General features: G+C 42.7%; 1 protein-coding gene across 1 annotated transcript in view; it reads left to right on the forward strand.

Moving 5' to 3' along the window:
• The window catches only part of LOC310958234 (double-stranded RNA-specific editase B2-like), a gene marked incomplete at both ends in the record, with an annotated part of 63,626 nt that overhangs the window by 12,273 nt on the left and 31,115 nt on the right, over positions 1 to 20,238 (forward strand). The window lies entirely within an intron of this gene.

Below are 20,238 nucleotides of genomic sequence, written 5' to 3' on the forward strand. Positions count from 1 at the left end.
AGGGTGGAGGAGGGAAAAGGGGACAATCGCGCTTAACCCTTCTGTTGTGTTCATTTGTTAGGAACAGCAATGCTGTCCCCGGGTCAGATTGACCCGGTGCATGTTTAATCATCCAAAAGATGCCCAAAACCAAAGCATTGTTAATATTTCATTACTAACTCCATTACCAACTATTCTGTCAATATTTAGTGCAATGGTGTTACTTACCTTTTAACAGGTAGTGGTCCAATTATGATAATTCACTCGTTTTTCACACACAAAAAAAACATGATTTCAGCATTTTTGTGCAGAGTGCTCATGAGCACAACATTTTTTTACCTTTTTTAGTCAGAAAGACACTAGGGCTGAGGTGTCTGTGAAGGCAAACATGGAAGATTGAGGGACCCTGTTCTTGATTACCAGCAGCTCAGCAGGAAGTTCAGTCCTGTTCTTTTAGACAGTTCCGACCATTGTCAGCTTTCTCTTCAGAAGCGCCCGACCCAAGTTGTAGTTTGTGAAAAAATTGTCGCAGGTTATGTTGTGTCCCCTGAAACCCTGTGCCATGTGGAGCACGACCCTTGTGCCCTGATTCTTCCCTGGGGCTCCTCCAACCGGCTTTCCACTGTAAACCTGCATGTTTAATGCATAGCTGTTGTTTGCATCACATGCTGCCCAGATTTTTACCCCATATTTAGCTGGTTTGGAAGACATGTATTGCCTAAATGGGCAGTGACCTCTGAATGCCACAAGCATTTCATCCACTGTGATATTAGGGCCTGGGTTATAGGGGATTGGAAGTTGATCGACCCACTTGTCCTAATGGCTGCCAGCTTGTCTCTCTCCCGTCTACCAGCCCTTGTCTCTCGATTATCAAATCGGATTACTCTGGAGAAAATGTGAAAAGTCTCCAGAGACAGTGGGCCTCATTTATCAATCTTGCGTGAAAACCGGCGCAGATCTGAGCGCAGAATTGGTCGTAGGAAAGGACCCACGTGTGATTTATGAAACATTCGTATCTGACCAATCTCAGCGTATGAATGAGCGGGCCTTCATAAATGCTGCGGCTAAATTCGATCGTCTTTAACATGTTACGCCCCTAAATATTCCTGGTTCGGAGGCCTCGCCCACTGAGGTCAAACACGGAGAGAAGGAACGCAGGTTAGAAAATAAACTTTTCCGACACACAGATCGGCATCCTGACATCCGAGATGGAGCAAAATGTGTTTTTTGTCGGTCCTAAGAGTGGAATAAAAGGGGCCCATAAAAACGCTGTATGCTTTGAGGCAATCAAACCGAAGCAGCGCCCCATTGTGACCAGAGTGCGCCTGTGCGCACTGTTGGACAGGTGTAACCCAATTAAAAGCACACACCGTTGAACATATGAATTGCAAGAAAAGCTGGGATTATATTTAGGAAACGCTGAGTCAACTACATTCAACCTGCTCAAAAGATCCATTTCATTCATTTTGTAATTATGGCTGCAGTATATTTCCACAGAACATACAAAAAGGTGTTGTTTGTGTTCGCTATTATCCAAGTTTGTGATTTTAAACTCTTTAAAATAGTTTAAAGACTGTAAGTAACCAATGTTCTGACCGTTGTGGGTAAGCTGTATATAAACTACTCCTTTAGGTGGAAACAACAGCCTTCTGATCCAGAATATCACCTATAATGCAAGGGGGTGCATTTCACGGCAGGGGTGCTGAATACAGCACAACACCGGCGCTTTTGCCCTGTAGCAGGGTTTGCCAGTGGGGTTATTAGGTATTCCGTAAGAGAATACCTTTGTCACCTAGAACCATACCAAGATGTTAATCATCTGATACCTTGTTTGATTTAATGCAATTTATCGAGGGTAGCCACCAACCGAGGAGATAAGTTTGGCTCTGCAGTGCGTCTTGCTGCAGCCACGTGCCAACACATTCATTCATTCATTCAATGTCAGGGTCGCAAGGGGCTGGAGCCGAGCTGTTTTGAAATATAACAGAATCGTGTGTGTCCCCCCTGGTCACCTGGCCACCACGTTTAAAAGCGACAGCTTGGCATCACAAATCACCTGCACATTTATCGAGTGGTAGTTTTTCAATTGATGAATGCGTAATCATTCATGGATGGTGCCTTCAGACGCACATGAGTACAATCAATTGCTCCAACCACAATTTTTATGGTAGAATCCGTTTGATCTGTTCTTAATATGTGACTGCTTATGCTTAATGACAGCTGAGGTTTGTTCATTATTTTCAGCCAAGTTTTGCTGTGCTGCACCGCAAATACACAGGCTCAAATTTGCGTACACAATCTCAAACCAGACGTGAGATTTGATCGTAGCTCACACTCACATCAAAATTGATAAATGCCGACGTTTGCCAGGAAATGGTCGTACGCATGTTTTTCTGCCATACGTCCGTTTGATAAATGAGGGCCATTGTGGTTTGAAATGTAGCCCTGCCTTTCTCTGCATCCCACGGACTGGCTGTCGATTCATCCTTCGACTTACAGACCCATGCCAGGATGCGGAGCCCCAAATACGCATCGTAATGTGTGTAGGTGCAACCGGCACCCAAAGATGATTGTTCATTTTCTGGATTAACTCGAACTGTCAGTTTGATTAAAAGTAGGCCCACAGCCTGCTGAAACAAAGACATCAAAGACTAGGCCCAAAAGCCTGGCTGCCATGCCTTCTCCCCAACAACAGGTCAAACCCAGGTGTGAATTCTCCAAGGCACCCGAACTGTTCATTGGCTGAATTGACCACTGACTATGACATCACCTGGGCCTATATAAAGTGAAGCACAGAATCTCCCACTCTCTTTCTCCCGGATCTTCCTCCTTCTCTTGCTCCCGGATCTTCCTCCCGCTCTCTCTCCCGGATCACTCAACTTGACGCGATCCTGCGGATCCAGGAGACCAGCTTCCAGCTGTCCCCTCGGCCCTGGACCTGGCCTATGGCGTAGGATCACCACAAATGTTAACCAACCGGTTATCCTCAACTGAGCACAGCACAGAGCGATCCGAGTCCTCTTTTGCCTAAGAACAACTAAGACAAGCTTCCAGCTTCCTTTCTTCAACCCAGCCGCTGGCATCAAGCAACGCAAAACATCTCCCATCTCATGGACTGGTAACTAATCACCAACTGGGCATTACTATATGTTATAGGACTTTATGAACGGCTAGAAACAATTGTAACTTTGTCATAAGAACCGAGAGATCAGGCTTTTGGTGCTTCATGTAACTTAATTGTTCAAACCTTCTCTGCAGGGGACCGAGCCCCCACCACTTCTCTTTGTCTCTCTCTCTCTCTCACACACACACACACACACACACACACACACACACACCCACACACACACACACACACACACACACACACACACACACACACACACAAACACACACATTTGCTGTTAGCTTTAGTTAGTTTATTGTGTGTTTTGTCTGTTGCATTTATTAATCTGTTAATAAATGTTTGTGTTTACCATATGTCTGATTATTTAATGTTACACAAAGATGAATGAGCCAGCTTCTACTAAGAAAAGAACTTTTAAATCCTTCAACTATTTAAACTATTACATTTATCGGTGTTTAACCCTTAATTAGTAGTTTAATATAATTTATGAGACTTTCATATTAATTATCACTCCGTCTAAGACGGTGGTGCCCCGAGGAATTCTGATTTAACTAGAGTCATTTTTATTATTATCTTTGATATTTATTGGTGATAAATAATATTTCCTTGATTAACGATAAGTTTATTGAGAATACTCAATCTCATAATCTGAACGTGAGTCAAGGCCCTACATTTGATTGGTTCTCCATGTGACGTTTTTAATAAATTGAAGTTATTCATTTTTAGTAATTTTTCTTTATTAATTTTCCTTATCAAATATTTCATTTGATAGTCACACTATTGATCCAATTAAACCCAAAGTACCTACATGTGTTTTGTCTAGCTCCTTCCACTTCTCCTCCAAAACACGCCTCGTTTCAAGATTGGTCATTTCCAGAATTATTTTCTGTACTGAATCTGGCATGACCAGCTTAAAAGCTGATGAAGACCACTGTATTTCACCATTTTTTGACATGAATGTCATGCTTGGAGAAAAAGTAATAGCAATTCCCTCATCTGGTTCAAAATCAGAATCATTAGAATCAGAATTCAGCTCGAGACAGTCTTCATTTTCAGAAACATCCTCCTCTATTTCACTGTCATGATCAATGATTGCTTCCAGAGCCTCCTGGACTGTCATCCTTTTGCTTCTGCTGCTCATTTTGTAAAGGTCTGCCTGACAGAGTGAAATGTTGGTAGGAAGCCCATGCAAAGAATCTTCTATATGTTTTGCCCCTCCCCTGTTGAGTGTCCAGTGAATGTGGGTGGAGTTTCCCCGTGAGAACACAAATAGTTCCTGTCAAAAGTCACACCTGCACCTGTGTGTCTGTCTGTGCGTGCTTGAGTGGATTTGTCCTGCAAGAACATAAATGGTTTCAACGTGTGTGTGTGTGTGTGTGTGTGTGTGTGTGTGTTTGTGTGACATATCTCACAGTTGCAATTTCTGACACTCTTTTACCTTCAGTTTGACTGCCTATGTGATATAAACATGCAGGGTGTGGTTGCAAATAAGTGAGATGAACCATTTTCATATTATATGTTGAATAAACAAATTAAGGCAAGCAGAAGAACTTTCATACTGAAAAAATACTTTAAACTATGTTTCCTAGATCTTCAAACTTTAAAACAGGTCAATTTGACCCGGAACATGACAGGTGGGTTAAACATGGCACCGATCAACGGGGTCAAGTGTGAGTGCGCCCTTAGAGCTGGTCAGTTGTGATCGGATTTTACAAACAGCTCTGAACAATGTTGGAGTAGATTCGGCCTTCCACGCATGAGCATTTCCAGATCCCCACTACACACTCTATTCCAGCTGTTGTTTGGTAGTCCTTGTTTTTGTTTAACATTCCCAGATTTCTGCCTTTAACACTCTTTGCTCTAATGGCGTTTTTCCACGGCATGTTCCGGCTCGACATTACACAACCGGAGTCCATTGGCCGCTCAATCAGCCCAGTATTTGCTCGTACAAAAACCAGGTAGAACTGAAAAAGAGTAAGAGGTACTGAAAAAGAGTAAGAGGTACTAGCCACAACTTTTGCTAATGGAAAAACAAAAACGGACAGAGTCATAAATTTCAGTGTATAATAAGAGCTGCAACCAAATGGTAACAAAGCCTGCAAGGGTTTTGTAAGTACAAGCACCACATTATACATACCCAAGAATCTTGATAGATTCTACCTCCACATAAGCTTACAAGCTAATTACAGCCAGGCATTGCTGTGAGCAGGGGCTTGAACCTGTGTGTGGGGACCCCATTGGATTTCAAGTCCAACGCCTCAACCACTCGGCCAAAGATGGGGTCAAAGGTACTGCTTGGGGGTTGAAAAAGGAAAAGGGGGGCAAGAGGGGGGAGGAGAGAGAGAGAGAGAGAGAAAAGAGAGAGAGGGAGAGAGAGACTCTCAAATACATGTTTCTCTATACCACACGTTTTTTTCTTAGAAATAAAACATTGAGAAACATGTTTCTCAGTGGCTTTTTATTGTTGAAATAACAACAGTAATAATACACAAAATAATGAAAGAACATATGTTTCTCAGTGGCTTTTTATTGTTGAACTAACAACAGTAATAATACACAAAATAATAAATGTACATATGTTTCTTAGTGGCTTTTTATTGTTGAAATACATCGGATCCCGTATGAGGGATCTGGAGACCCAGCTCTGCTCCTCTGGACCGTAGCCTTACCAGTCCACCATATACTGGAATCCCCTTCCACGGCGTCACACGTCCAGAATGGAGCTCACTGTGAACACCGGATGGCCGTCAACGGTACGGGGGGATGGATGGGTGATGGCAGCCGGGCACAACGTGCTAGTGGTTACCTGTACAGATGCAGCGAAGAGCGGTCTCAAGGTCCTGGATAGCCCTCTCAGTTTGAACGTTAGACTGGGGATGGAACCCTGACGATAAGCTAACCTTAGCTCCCAAAGCCAGGCAGAAGGCTTTTCAGACCCGAGAGGTGAATTGGGGCCCACCGTCAGAAACGATGTCTGCTGGTATTCCGTGGATGCGAAAGACATGGTCCACCAGGATATGTGCTGTCTCCATGGCGGACGGCAGCTTAGGAAGCGGGACAAAGTGAACCATCTTAGAGAAACGGTCTACAATGGTGACAATAGTGTCGTTACCTCGAGAAACAGGAAGTCCAGTAACAAAATCCAAGGCGATATGGGACCATGGTCGACCGGGTACTGGGTGAGGACGGAGAAGACCTGCTGGAGGGCGATGACAAGTCATTCCCCGGGCGCAGACGGTGTAGGCCAGGACAAACTCCTGAGTATCCGTACCCATGGTCTTCCACCAGATGTGCCGACAAAGAAGGGACAGGGTCCTGGTGATTCCGGGATGACAGGAGAGACGAGAAGAGTGCCCCCACTGGAGCACCTGGGAGCGAACGCCGGCAGGAACTAACAGACCACCACCAGGGTCGGGGTTAGAGCGTTGAGCTTGTCTGACGACGGACTCGATCTCCCAGGTTAATACTACCATCACACAAGATGAGGGAACGATGTTATCCACACCGTATTCTTCCTCATCGGCTGGTCCAAACTGCCGAGAAAGAGCATCTGGCTCGATGTTCTTACTGCCAGGAATATAAGTCATAGTAAAGTTGAAACGCCCAAAAAACAAAGCCCACCCGGCTTGACGGTAATTAAGTCTCTTGGCGGTCTGGATATACGCCAAGTTCTTGTGGTCAGTCCAGACCACAAATGGAACTTCTGCCCCCTCTAACCAATGTCGCCACTCCTACTCCAACACTAGCTTAACTGCTAGTAGCTCACGGTTCCCAACGTCGTAGTTCCTCTCAGCGGGCGACAGCTTCTTGGAAAAGAATGCACATGGGTGAACCTTATTATCAGATACTGCCCACTGGGACAGAACCGCCCCTACTCCCAGATCCGAGGCATCCACCTCGACAATGAACTGAAGGGCAGTATCAGGTTGGACTAGCACGGGAGCGGAGGAGAAACACTTCTTCAGAGTCAGAAAAGCGTTGTTTGCGGCAGGAGACCAGTCAAAAGGAGTAGAGGGGGACGTCAACCTAGTCATCGGTGAAACTACCTGACTGTAGTTACGGATGAAACGACGGTAGAAAAATCGCTGAAGTTGCTTCCTGGAGGTGGGCGTCGGCCATTCGGTCACAGCAGTGATCTTTGTAGGATCAGCCCTAAACTGTCCACTCTCCACGATATACCCCAAAAATGTCACGGAGGAAACGTGGAACTCGCATTTCTCGGCCTCAACAAAGAGACGATTTTCCTCGCAGCCGCTGAAGAACCTGAGGAACGTGCACCACATGTTCGTTCAAGTCTTTGGAAAAGATCAGGATGTCGTCCAGGTACACGAAAACGGAGAGGTTAAGCATATCACAAAGCACATCATTAACTAGGGCCTGAAAAACGGATGGTTGCTCCATGCAACGGCTCGAATGCGGAATTGATCAACAGGAGAGGGTACTTGTTTTTGACCGTGATATTGTTGAGACCACGGTAGTCAATGCAGGGGCGTAGCGATTTATCTTCCTTGGCCACAAAGAAAAAGCCAGCTCCTAGTGGAGAAGAAGAGTGGTGAATGATACCTGACTTAAGCGAGTCATTGATGTACGTTTCCATAGACTCCCGTTCGGGACCTGACAGGTTATAGAGATGGCCAGTGGGAAAAGTTGACCCGGGCAGCAACTCAGTGGGACAATGGTAAGGACGGTGAGGGGGTAAGGATAACGCCTTAGACTTGCTAAATACCTCGGCGATATCATGATACACGGGAGGCACGGAAGACAAGTCAGAAGGATCAGGTAGTGAGAACTGGGGGTACTAGGACATCTAGGAGGAGCTGAACGAAGACAAGAAGGATTGCTACTCCAACTAACAACCCTACCCAATAACCGGGTTGTGAGTAATAAGCCAGGGGAGACCAAGAACCACAGGAGCATTAGTAGAAGGCTGTGGAAGGCAATAGACTCCGAGTCTTGACAACAGTGGTATTCATAGTGATAAAATAAGGTAACTTTGAGGGAGGTATAAACATTTGTAGTTATAAACTGTGTTGCTGTAAGTAGCATATGAACTGTTGCTAGTGTCACCACTGTTAATAACATATACATTTATTCATAAACGTGAACCAAAGGAGAAAAGCTCGTAGTTCTATATCAAATTGAAATATTATAATTTAGTGTACACATCAGTCACCTTGTGGCATCCACATTTGCAGGTTATTTCCCCGCTGAAAATGTCTCGGTGTCGGACGGGAACGTTGAATGCCGGCGTTAGCGGGCAGTCGTCGATGAGTTTAATCACCCACTTCCACTTCTTCACTTCCAGCTTTTTAACCTGTTGTAAACCGTAATGTCCCCAGGGCCTACTGGAACATAATTCCTGCCCAGTACGAGTCCGGTTTACCTGTCTTTGTCATTTTATTTAGCGAGAACAATAGAACCGTAATGGTAGCCGAATACTTGACTGCAGTTTAAAAAAAAAGTGCGGCCCTTACTTGAACTTTGGCTTTCCCCGCGAGATGGGGCAAAAGCAGGGGCTTTTGCCCCATCTCTTTGCACCTCCCCATTTGTTAGGACTTCAGAACTGTTAGGAATGGGATCGCTAAAGTGTTAGACGGTGTTAGGACTTTGTTAGGACGTGTTAGGACCGCAGAGGCAGTCTAGTTGCTGGAGGTAATGGCCGTCACAGCTGCTTCAACATTACGAGCAAGCAGTTTCAAACTGCCCTTCATCCTTACTTATAGCTATTTTTCTGTGAGAAAGGGGTTCTGCATTGAAATAGTTCTGACTGACTGTTGGGGAGTCCCAGGCATTTGACCTGTGAATGATAGATCATATCTTGAAGGGCTTTGAGGTCCAATGTGGGTCGTTAGTCCACCTGGCTGTCAAGTGACAGTCTTTGGTGTCATGTGAGTTAATGGTGTGACTGAGGCTTTAACTGCCTGGGAAGGGATGTCCGACGGCATTGTAAGTGGCTGCTCTTACAATAATATCAAACTTATTTTCAAAGAAACAGGCAAGCAAAGTGAGACTGGTCAGATTTAGAACCTGGAAGGGTGGTGCAATGAAAACATCCATCTCCATACATCTTCAACCGCTTGTCCCTATCGGGGTCGCGGGGGCGCTGGAGCTGATCCCAGCTGACATTGGGCGTGAGGCGGCAATGAAAACAGTCAAGTTTAATTGGACCTTTGGGTTTCACCTATGAGCACAATGCTTCCCATATTAAGCATCTTCTCTGATAGATTCAATTTTGTTAATGTTGCATTCAATTTGGGAATGGAGGCCATTCACACACACATTCAGTGCCGGTAGATTTGTACTGGTAACACAGACGCAAATGGTTCCAATCAAAAGTAATCAATGTTGGAGTAGATTCGGCCTACCATGCATGAGCATTTCCAGATCCCCGCTACACACTCTATTCCAGCTGTTGTTTGGTTGTACTTGTTTTTGTTCAACATTCGCAGATTTCCGCCTTTAACACTCTTTGCTTTAATGGCGTTTTTCCACGGCACGTTCCGGCTCGACATGACACAACCGTACTCCATTTGCCGTTCAATCAGCACAGCATTTTCTTTTCCACTTTGGCAAAGTTGTGTCTTCAGTGGTGTTGCTTTTCGGGCTATGGCTCAATGTCATCAGGTCGCTTGGAATCTCCCCCGAGGTGGTACTATAAAAAGTAACAGAAACCAGGTAAAAATAAAAGAGAGTAAGAGGTACAAGCCACAACTTTTGCTAATGGAAAACCAAAACGGACAGAGTCATGTTATACCATGCCATGTCTTTTGGCATAACCTTCAGTTTATACTAAGAGCTGCCACCAATTAGTAGCAGAGTCTGCAAGGGTGTTGGAAGTACAAGTACCACATTTTACAAATCCAAGAATCTTGATAGATTCTACATCCACATAAGCTTACGTGCTTATTACAGCCAGGCATTGCAGTGACAGACAAAGACAGCAAAGTTCCTCCTTTAGCTTTTGCTATAACTGTGAACTGTGTGGTAAGACAGCCACCTAGTAGTAGAGACTAATCCAAGCTTCTCGGCAGAAGCTAAGTAATTAATGATGCTGAAGTCATGAACTGTGTGAGAAATCCATTTTATATAGTGGGGTTTTCTGAGTTTAAGGTGTGTAAATTCTTGGTTTCTGTATGCTGATTAACATAACAATTAACTAACAGTCAAACTGTGAATAAGTGCTGGGGGGATTGTGGCGAGGGGTTAACATGAGGGTGGCAAATGGTGACAATTGGTGGTCGTAAAACAATGATAAAATCTACTGGGCTCAAAAACATTGGGTAGTGTGTTTGTTGTTATTGTTACTTTGATGTTCTTGTGTTTGTAGGGTGCTTTGATGTGATTATATATGCTGAAGCTATCTAGAGAACATTTCAACCGCATTTGTTGGTAGCATCTCTCCTGTATGCATGCAGCTTAGTAAAGACATAATTTGAGAAACACTGAGGACTCTAGACAATTTCTTTCACAGCTGCCTTTTTGCTAATGGCAGGGGGGCAGGGGGCAACTCAAATGGCTTAAAAAGTAAACACCAGTAGATATGCATTTAGTAGACAGATATAGTAGATACAACATTTATTATGTAAGAACATATCTATGTCCTACAGACACAAGCTGAAACAATAACATTATTTCTAAAAAACTTGAGAGATTTCAAAGTAACAACTCTTTTATACAAAAATCTTTTCATATAAACACCAGGAAAGTTAATGTAATCTAATTAAATATATATCAAACCAAACATCTACTATTACAAATCATTACCGGTAACAAGGCAGTCTGTAGAGAAATTATTCCAAAAGGTTTCCATGATTCTACGCCCTTGAGGAAAGACAGTCCACATTACAAGTAAATGAAACTGCTTGCCATTAATTATGCTTAACAAATGAAATTATCCACAGCTGTCAAACCACACACACACACACACACACACACACACACACACACACACACACACACACACACACACACACACACACACACCGGACAGCAAGCAGGGGATTCTAATTTCCCCCATGCCATGCCTTATTTCATTATTCTATTAAATAGGGTTCATTAACAGCAGCTGGATGGAGAAACTTCCCTTAAGGTTTGATAAACACAAGCACTTTGGAATATGAAGCAATGCAATCCTCTTTTTCTCATTTCTCACTTTTGCTTCTATTCTTTCCCGTCTAGTACATCATAACTTTTGGTTCCATGTGATTGTCAACTGATAACAATTGTTGTCTATAATCTTAATCCTTCCAAACTAATAGAACTAACACTAATAGCTGCATGAATAAAAATTGTATTGAACTGTACTTACCATCTTTTCTTTTCTTCATGTACTAATAAATACCAAAACAATTCATAAGCTCTGTTCTCATATGAACTTTGAACCAAGTCCGCAGAATTGTGTCTTAACATTGTCTGGAATTGGAATTGGAATTGTCTTGCCCTTTTTACATGTGTAGCACACAACTGGAGATTCTCTGTGTCAGTTGTGTTCTCACTAACTGGAAATACTCTGTTTAATTTAAGTGAGTGGTGGCGTCCAGTTAGAGCACTCAGGAGGCAGGACATAATTAACAACAAGGAAATTAGGAACATTGTGTCTCAGAAAGATGCAGAGAAACTTGTCCATGCATTTGTTACTTCTAGGCTGGACTATTGCAACTCCTTATTATCAGGCTGCTGCAATAAGTCTGTTAAGAGTCTCCAGTTGGTCCAAAATGCTGCAGCTCGTGTACTAACTAAAACAAATAGAAGAGAACATATTTCTCCTGTATTAGCTTCTCCGCACTGGCTACCTGTAAAATCTAGAATAGAATTTAAAATCCTTCTCCTTACGTACAAAGCTCTTATTGGTTAGGCTCCGTCGTATCTTAAAGAGCTCATAGTACCGCATCACCCAACTAGATCTCTGCGCTCTGAGAATGCAGGGCTACTCGTCGTTCCTAGAGTCTCCAAAAGTAGAAGTGGAGGCAGAGCCTTCAGCTACCAAGCTCCTCTCCTGTGGAACAAACTCCCAAATGTTATTCGGGAGCCAGACACTGTCCCCTTATTTAAGAGTAAACTTAAAACTTTCCTTTTTGATAAAGCTTACAGCTAGGGCTTACGATAAGACTTTATTCTGCTTAATTATGCTGCTATAGGCCTAGTCTGCCGGGGGATAATACTTTTCCTGATACTCTGAGCTTCTCACCTCTCTGTCTGTACCATTCATGTCTCATCAATGCATGTTACTAATTCAGCTTCTTCCCCGGAGCTGTTTGTGCTTTGTCGTCTCGCAGGTCTCTGCTGATCGCGGTGGTGCCTGCTGCCGTGGTCCTACATGACGCTTCCTGCTGCTATTATCACTGTTACTCATATATACTATCACTAGTTTAATAAACTATAAAATTTGTAGCTGTATCTTAGCTGCTATTGCCACTACTCATCATTGATCATGTTTGCCACCATAATTATTATCATTTTCATATTCTGTCACCTTAGCTGTGCTTGTTTCTACTATTCTGTTGTATTAACTGTCTTAACATATAATTTGTATTCACATTACTATAAATATTATTATAGTTACTGTTAGGCTTTGCTTGCATCTCTGGAAGTGTGTCTGTCTCTCTCTCTCTCTCTGTCCATCTGTGTGTCTTTTCTCTCTTTCTCTCTCCTTTTTCTTCCTCCCCAACCGGTCAAGACAGATGGCCGTCCTCCACAGAGCTGGGTCTGTCTGACGTTCCTGCCTGTTAAAGGGAAGGTTTTCGTTGCCACCGTACTCTACAGAGGAATTGTTGGGTCTATGTTAATCATAAATAAGTCATCGAGTGTGGTCTTTACCTACTCTGTAAAGTGTCCTGAGATAACTTTTGTTATGATTCGACACTATAAATAAAATTGAATTGAATTGAATTGAATAATGCGGATCATACCGGGGTCATGGAGTCAGTTCTTAATTTGGCCATAAACAACAGAGTCTCTTACTGTTCTTTGAATTTTTCTGATGATTTTGGCCCTTACCAACAGAATCTTGTCATCTCTCCTGTTAGACATTTTTGTTCATGTTCTTCACCCTCGGATCCTTCCAGACAAACAGAACCAGTATACTTTAAACAAAGCTCTTGTCAGATCACCTTAAGGAGTCAGTATGCTTCAACCAAGGTACTAGTTAGGTAATAGGCTACTACCTATCACCTAACTAGTACCTTGACAAGTCATGTTGCTTGAAGTCAACTGCTGACCATAGACCATACCATAGTTTAAAATGTGGACTTTATGACGACCAACTCTGTGACGACCAACTCTGTGACGACCAACTCTGTGACGACAAACTCTGTGACGACCAACCTGCTCCCAGCTAATCCAAATAGAAGCAAAGAGGTGGAGCATGGATGGAGCTTAGATGGGCAGAATCAAGCCTACAGTCTATCAAAGCAGAATGCCCTTAATTATGTATAACTTTATAACCTCAATATAATTTAAACACGTACAGTTGTCATAAATAGGAAGATAAACTATAGAGATAAACACTGTTTTTGATAAACACTGCTGTAAACATGTTTATTTTTGCTGTAAAGTTATCCGTTTTAACATTGGGCTCTATGGGGATTGACTCACTTTTGGAGCCAGCCTCGAGTGGGCATTCATGGAACTGCAGTTTTTGGCACTTCCGTGTTGGCTTTATAACTTGCCACCGGAGGGCGCTGCTTGGTTTCGACCTGGATCTTTGCTCTAATTTCCTTTATCTTCATTTATAGTCGTGCACCAACCTGACTAATAGAGTATACTATTTGCTACACATTGTTCAAGTATTTTCACTTTATTTTTAAACTACAGACTTTCATATTACCTGTGTTGCACAGCAGTAGCTGCAATTTAATCTCTAAATTGCTGTACAGTTTGTTTTGCAGATGTGCGTGTGAAGAAGATTATATGAATATTAAGCAAATCGTTTGTCACATTGCAAACTGGTTAACCTCTACATAAATCGAGAGTAAAGTCTAATTCTACATTTCACAAATGGGTGTGAGTAGATGAAGTGCTTGAATGAGAAAGTGTGTGTTTATTTGCAAGGGGGAAATAGAGTGAGAGAAGAATAAAAAAGTGAAAATGACAGAGTGTGGGAAGGTGTGAGGCTAAGCCGATGTAACGCAAAGACAAACACAGTTATTATCTTTTTCTTCCAAAAATGAATGGCAGTGGTATAGGTCAATAAAACAACTCCGACTTCCACCTACAGCTGCCTTCAGAAGCTCCAGACTCACATCATTACATTCACATCCTGTCTCAAAGCTCTTGCTCATATCAGCCCACCACTTAATGGTATTACGTGCCTTAATGTATCTGCAAGGTGCAAGATTAATGCAGAATAGTTAAGTGTGCACTCTTCATTATTGTAATTACTTTTACTTTGCATTGCAGTGCCCTCCAAAATGACCAGTCATGGGAGTTAAGTACTGCTGCAAGTGACGCTGCTGACAGCAGTAGGTCTGCCTGTGGAGCTTGTCACTAAATGATATGCTGCATTCACATGTAATTGTAAATCGGGAACTTCCAACTTCTGAGTCAGGCTTGTAGTAGTAAGGGCAATTTTTTTGGCATCTAAGCCATTTACTTTATGGCTCTTTTCCATCCCACAGTGTAGCTCTACTCGAGCAGACCTAACTCAATATGGGCGTAGTACGGGTGAGCAAACCGACCGCGACATTGTTTTCCAAACATAAACAATGACACTGTGGAAATTGCATTAAGACCCGAACAACTTCTCACGTTGAGCACACAAGTACGTCCCCCGTTTATTTTTATAGCCAGAACAATAACAAATAAATCCAAGTAGGCACAAATATGTAACCCACAAATGTGGTTACATTATCACAAACACATTAAAGGGACCACGATCCCGGGACAGTCATATTTACATGCATAACTAAATGAAATGACGGATGGAACTACACTTCAGAACCAGTGTGAATTATTTCCCACTCACTACACACGTCCCCTAAGAGTTCACCATATCAGAAGAAACAAAATCAGTCAATGGGGAGGAGAGCATAATAATCTGCCAAAACGGCTGTGCCATACAGGAGGTTGAGGAGACACAATTTCTGCAGGTGTCTCGAGTGTGGGGACCAAGGAACGATGGTGCTCGGGACAAAATCCCCCGGAACCCACATCGGCTGGCCATAGACAAGCTCCGCGGATGAGGACTGTAGGTCTTCTTTTTGTGCAGTCCTGATGCCCAACATTACCCAAGGGAGCTTGTCAACACAGTTGCTGTCTTTGAGGCCGGCACGAGGAGCAGCCTTCATTAACCTATGAAATCATTCACAGCGGCCGTTAGCCTGTGGTTGGTATGCAATTGTGTGGTGGAGTTTCGCACCAAGGTTTTGGGCAGCAGCGTTCCACAGCAGATATAAACTGCGTGCCCTGGTCAGAGGAAATATCTGAAGAAGTGCCAAAACGGGCCACCCAGGTGCCAATAAATGCCCGTGTAATCTCTACCAAAGCCAGCGACATCAGCCGCATAGCCTCAGGCCAACCATGTCAACCATTGACAACAGGCATTTGAAACTGTGAGATGAGGGCAGAGGGCTGACTAGATCCACGTTCACATGGTCAAGCCATTTCTCAGGCACCGGGAAAAACTCGGGGCTGTAGTGCGGTGATGTACATTGGCCCGCTGGCACTCAAGACAGGTCTTAGCCCAGTCCCTAACATCCTTCTTGAGGCCACGCCAAACAAACTTTGGCGCAACCAGACTCTGTGACACTTTCAAACCTGGGTGGGATAGACCATGTCTCCAACCTGTGGGAATGATTGGCAGAGGGCTGCCTGTGGAGACGTCACACAGGAGCATGGTGCTGGTATTGCCAAAAACCACGTCCTTTATTCTCAGGAGGGAAACGGCGACCTTTGCCGCAACAAAATCCCAGCCAAATCGATGCCCTCCAAAACACAAGTCAATGTATCTTGTTCCCTATGTGCAAATGGGGCTTCCATTAGCGGCTTCCATAGGGGGGCCATGGCTGACGGTCACCCTGTCCAAACGAGATGCAGGCAGGACACTCCACTGCGCCCCCGTGGCCACTACTGAGTGCTAGCCCTGGTGTTTCCCAACCCGCCTGAACTGCATGGCAAACGGCATTTAAGAGCCTCAGGCCCAAACTTGGCATAGTAAAAACCCAAACCTGAAAACAGCTAGGAGTCAGAAGACTGCTGTCGACAAGAAGTGGCTGTAGACTTATATTAAATGCTAAAAGATTGAAAAACTGTTTCAGAATAATACATTGGCATGATAAAAAAGAGTGGCCTGTAGTCTGTTGACGTCATATTTTAATATCAGCTCACTTGGAACTTCGAGTGAGGTGATACCAAAAATAGTAACAGCTACCAGCTACTATGTTTGTGTGATGGAAAAACAAAAAAGGCGAGTAGAGTCAAGGTGAGTTGAGCCCATAAGACTCTATTCCAACTAGATTACTTAAATAAGTGTTACCTTTAGTTAGCACTCCTGTACAAGATATGATTAATATGTCTTGATCAGCAGGTTATGTACCGCAGTCTTTTAAAGTAGCTTTATTTATAGTGCCAAATCATAACAAAAGTTATCTCAGGACACTTTACAGAGTAGGCCCAACAATTCCCCCGTGGAGTACGGTGGCAACGAAAACCTTCCCTATAACAGGCAGGAACGTCGGACAGACCCAGCTCTGTGGAGGACGGCCATCTGTCGTGACCGGTTGGGGAGGAAGAAAAGGAGAGAGAAAGATAGAAAGACAAAGACAGACAAAAGACAGAGAGACAGACACACTTCCAGAGATGCAAGCAGCCAAAGAGTAACAGTAACTATAACAATATCTATAGTAATGTGAATATGACTTATATGTTATGGCAGTTAATAAAGCAGAATAGTAGGAACAGGCACATCTAAGGTGATAGAATATGAAAATAATAATAACTTTGGCAAACATGATCAATGATGAGTAGGAGCAATAGCAGCTACAATACAGCAAGACATACCACTGATGGTGTTTTTATGGCTACAAATTTTATAATTTATAAGACTAGTGACAGTATAAATGACTAATAGTTATAGAAGTAGCAGGAAGCTTCATGCAGGACTGCGGCAGCAGGCACCACCACGATCAGCAGAGACCTACACACAGGACCACGGCAGTAGGCACCACCACCATCAGCAGAGACCTGCGAGACGACAAAGCAAAAACAACTCCGGGGAAGAAGTTGAGCTAGTAACATGCATTGATGAGACATGAGGAAAAGTATTATCCCCAGCAGACTAGGCTTATAGCAGCGTAATTAAGCTGAACAAACTCAGCTTTAAAAGTAACAACATAGCTGAGGGCTCGTAAGCCCTAGCTGTAAGCTTTATCAAAATGGAAAGTTTTAAGTTTACTCTTAAATTTGGAGACAGTGTCTGCCTCCCGAATAACACCCAGGAGTTGGTTCCAGAGGAGCTTGGTAGCTGAAGGCTCTGCCTCCCATTCTACTTTTGGAGACTCTAGGAACGACAAGTAGAGTTCTCAGAGCACAGCGATCTAGTCGGCTGATACGGTACTATGAGCTCTTTAAGAAACGACAGAGCCTGACCAATAAGAGCTTTATAGGTAAGGAGAAGGATTTTAAATTCTATTCTAGATTTTACAGGTAGCCAGTGCAAAGAGGCTAATACAGGAGAAATATGTTCTCTTCGGTTTGTTTTAGTTTTTACACGAGCTGCAGCATTTTGGACCAACTGGAGACTCTTAACAGACTTATTGGAGCAGCCTGATAATAAGGAGTTGCAGTAGTCCAGCCTAGAAGTAACCAATGCATGGACTAGTTTTTCTGCATCTTTCTGAGACACAATGTTCCTAATTTTCGCAATATTATGCAGGTGAAAATATGCAGTCCTTGTTGTTAATTTTATGTGAGAATCGAAGGAAATATCCTATTCAAAAATAACACCCAGATTCCTTACTGTGGTGCTGGAGGACAACACAACATCATCCAGAGTAACAATTTCTTTAGCTATTAAGTTTTGGAGGCCTTTGGGGCCAAGTACAATGACTTCAGTTTTATCTGAGTTTAACATCAGAAAATTGCAGGTCATCCAGCCTTTTATTTCCTTAATGCACATTTGAAATTTATCTAACTGATCGGTTTCTTTTGGTTTGATCGATAAATATAATTGTGTATCATCAGCATAACAATGAAAATTTGTGGAGTGCTTCCTTATAATATTTCCTAAGGGAAGCATATATAAGGTGAATAGAATCGGTCCAAGGACAGAACCGTGTGGGACTCCGTAACTAACTTTAGTGTGCATGGAGGATTTGTCATTAACATGTACAAACTGAGATCTATCTGATAAATAAGACTTAAATCAGCTCAGTGCGGTTCCTTTAGTGCCAATCAGATGCTCTAGTCTCTGTTGCAGGATGTGATAGTCAATAGTGTCGAAGGCAGCACTAAGATCAAGTAAAACAAGCACAGAGACAAGTCCTTTGTCTGAAGCTATTAGAAGGTCGTTAGTAATTTTTACCAGTGCTGTCTCAGTGCTATGAGTCCCTCTAAATCCTGAATAAATCCAAATAACTCAATATTATGTAAAAAGTCACACAGCTGATATGCGATTAATTTCTCGAGGATCTTAGAGAGAAAAGGAAGGTTAGATATAGGTATATAGTTGGCTAGTACCTCAGGATCAAGACTGGGCTTTTTATGAAGAGGTTTAATTACAGCTACTTTAAAAGACTGTGGTACATAACCTGCTGATAAAGACATGTTAATCATATCTAATACAGGAGTGCTAACTAAAGGTAGCACTTTTTTAAGTAACCCAGTTGGAATAGAGTCTAGGATACAGGTAGAGGGCTTTGATGCGTAAATAGTAGATATTAATTTGTTAAGGTCAACTGTAGAAAAGCAGTCCAAGAATTTATCAGGTCGTACAGTTCCTAAGGTTCCTGGGTTTTAAGAAAAATTGGTGCCAAGCGAGTTGATTTTGTCTCTAATAGTTATAATTTTGTCATTAAAGAAGGCCATGAAGTCGTTACTACTGAGGGTTATAGGAATACATGGCTCAATAGAGCTGTGGCTCTCTGTCAGCCTGGCTACAGTGCTGAAAAGACATCTAGGATTGTTCTTATTCTCCTCTGTTAAAGATAAGTAATAGACTACTCTGGCATTACCGAGGGCCTTCCTATATGTTTTTAGACTATCTTGCCAAACTAAGCGAGATTCCTCCAATTTAGTAGAACGCCTCTTACTTTCCAATTTTCACGATATTTGTTTTAGTTAACAGGTTTGTGAGTTATACCACATTGCTAACTTCCTCTGTTTCATTATCTTATTTTTTAACGGAGCAACAGAGTCCAGTGTTGTTTGTAGTGAGCCTGCAACACTGTCAACAAGGTGATCAATTTCAAAGAAACAAACATTAGTGCAGTAATCTGGAATATTAGGATAAGGCATTAAAGTAAATGCATATGGAATCGCTTGCTTTAATTTAGTTATAGCACTATCAGATAAACATCTAGTGTAGAAACCTTTGCCTCAAAACTTTTTGAGGTGAGTAGTCCTGTAATATGAATTCAAAAGTTATTAAATAATGGTCTGATAAAATAGGATTATGTGACTATTAAGTCATTGATTTCCACACCATAAGCCAAAACAAGGTCAAGGGTGTGATTAAAACAGTAGGTAGATTTATGTACACTCTGACTAAAACCAATCGAATCTAACAGAGAGATAAACTCAGTACTAAGGCTATTATTAACAACGTCCACATGAATAATAAAATCTCCTACAATGATTACTTTATCAGATTTAAGGACTAAATTTGACAGAAACTCTGAGAATACAGATAGAAATTCAGAGTACGGACCAGGAGCACGGTACACAGTTTTCCAGGCTGAATGTGAAAGATAAAGAACAAGACTATCAAATGAATTATAATTTAGTTTAGGTTTAGGGTTTGCCTAATAGGCCTGAGTCATAAATAGCTGCAATGCCTCCCCCTCGACCACTGCCTCGAGGAATATGAGATTTAATATGACTGGGAGGAGTGGATTAATTTAGGCTAACATATTCTTCAGGACACAGCCAGGTTTCAGTCAGACAGAGAAGCTGAATTCACTTGTACTCGGAAATTGGGA

Source organism: Echiichthys vipera (assembly GCF_963691815.1).
Source record: "Echiichthys vipera genome assembly, chromosome: 15".
In the NCBI taxonomy this organism is placed as follows: Eukaryota; Metazoa; Chordata; class Actinopteri; order Perciformes; family Trachinidae; genus Echiichthys; species Echiichthys vipera.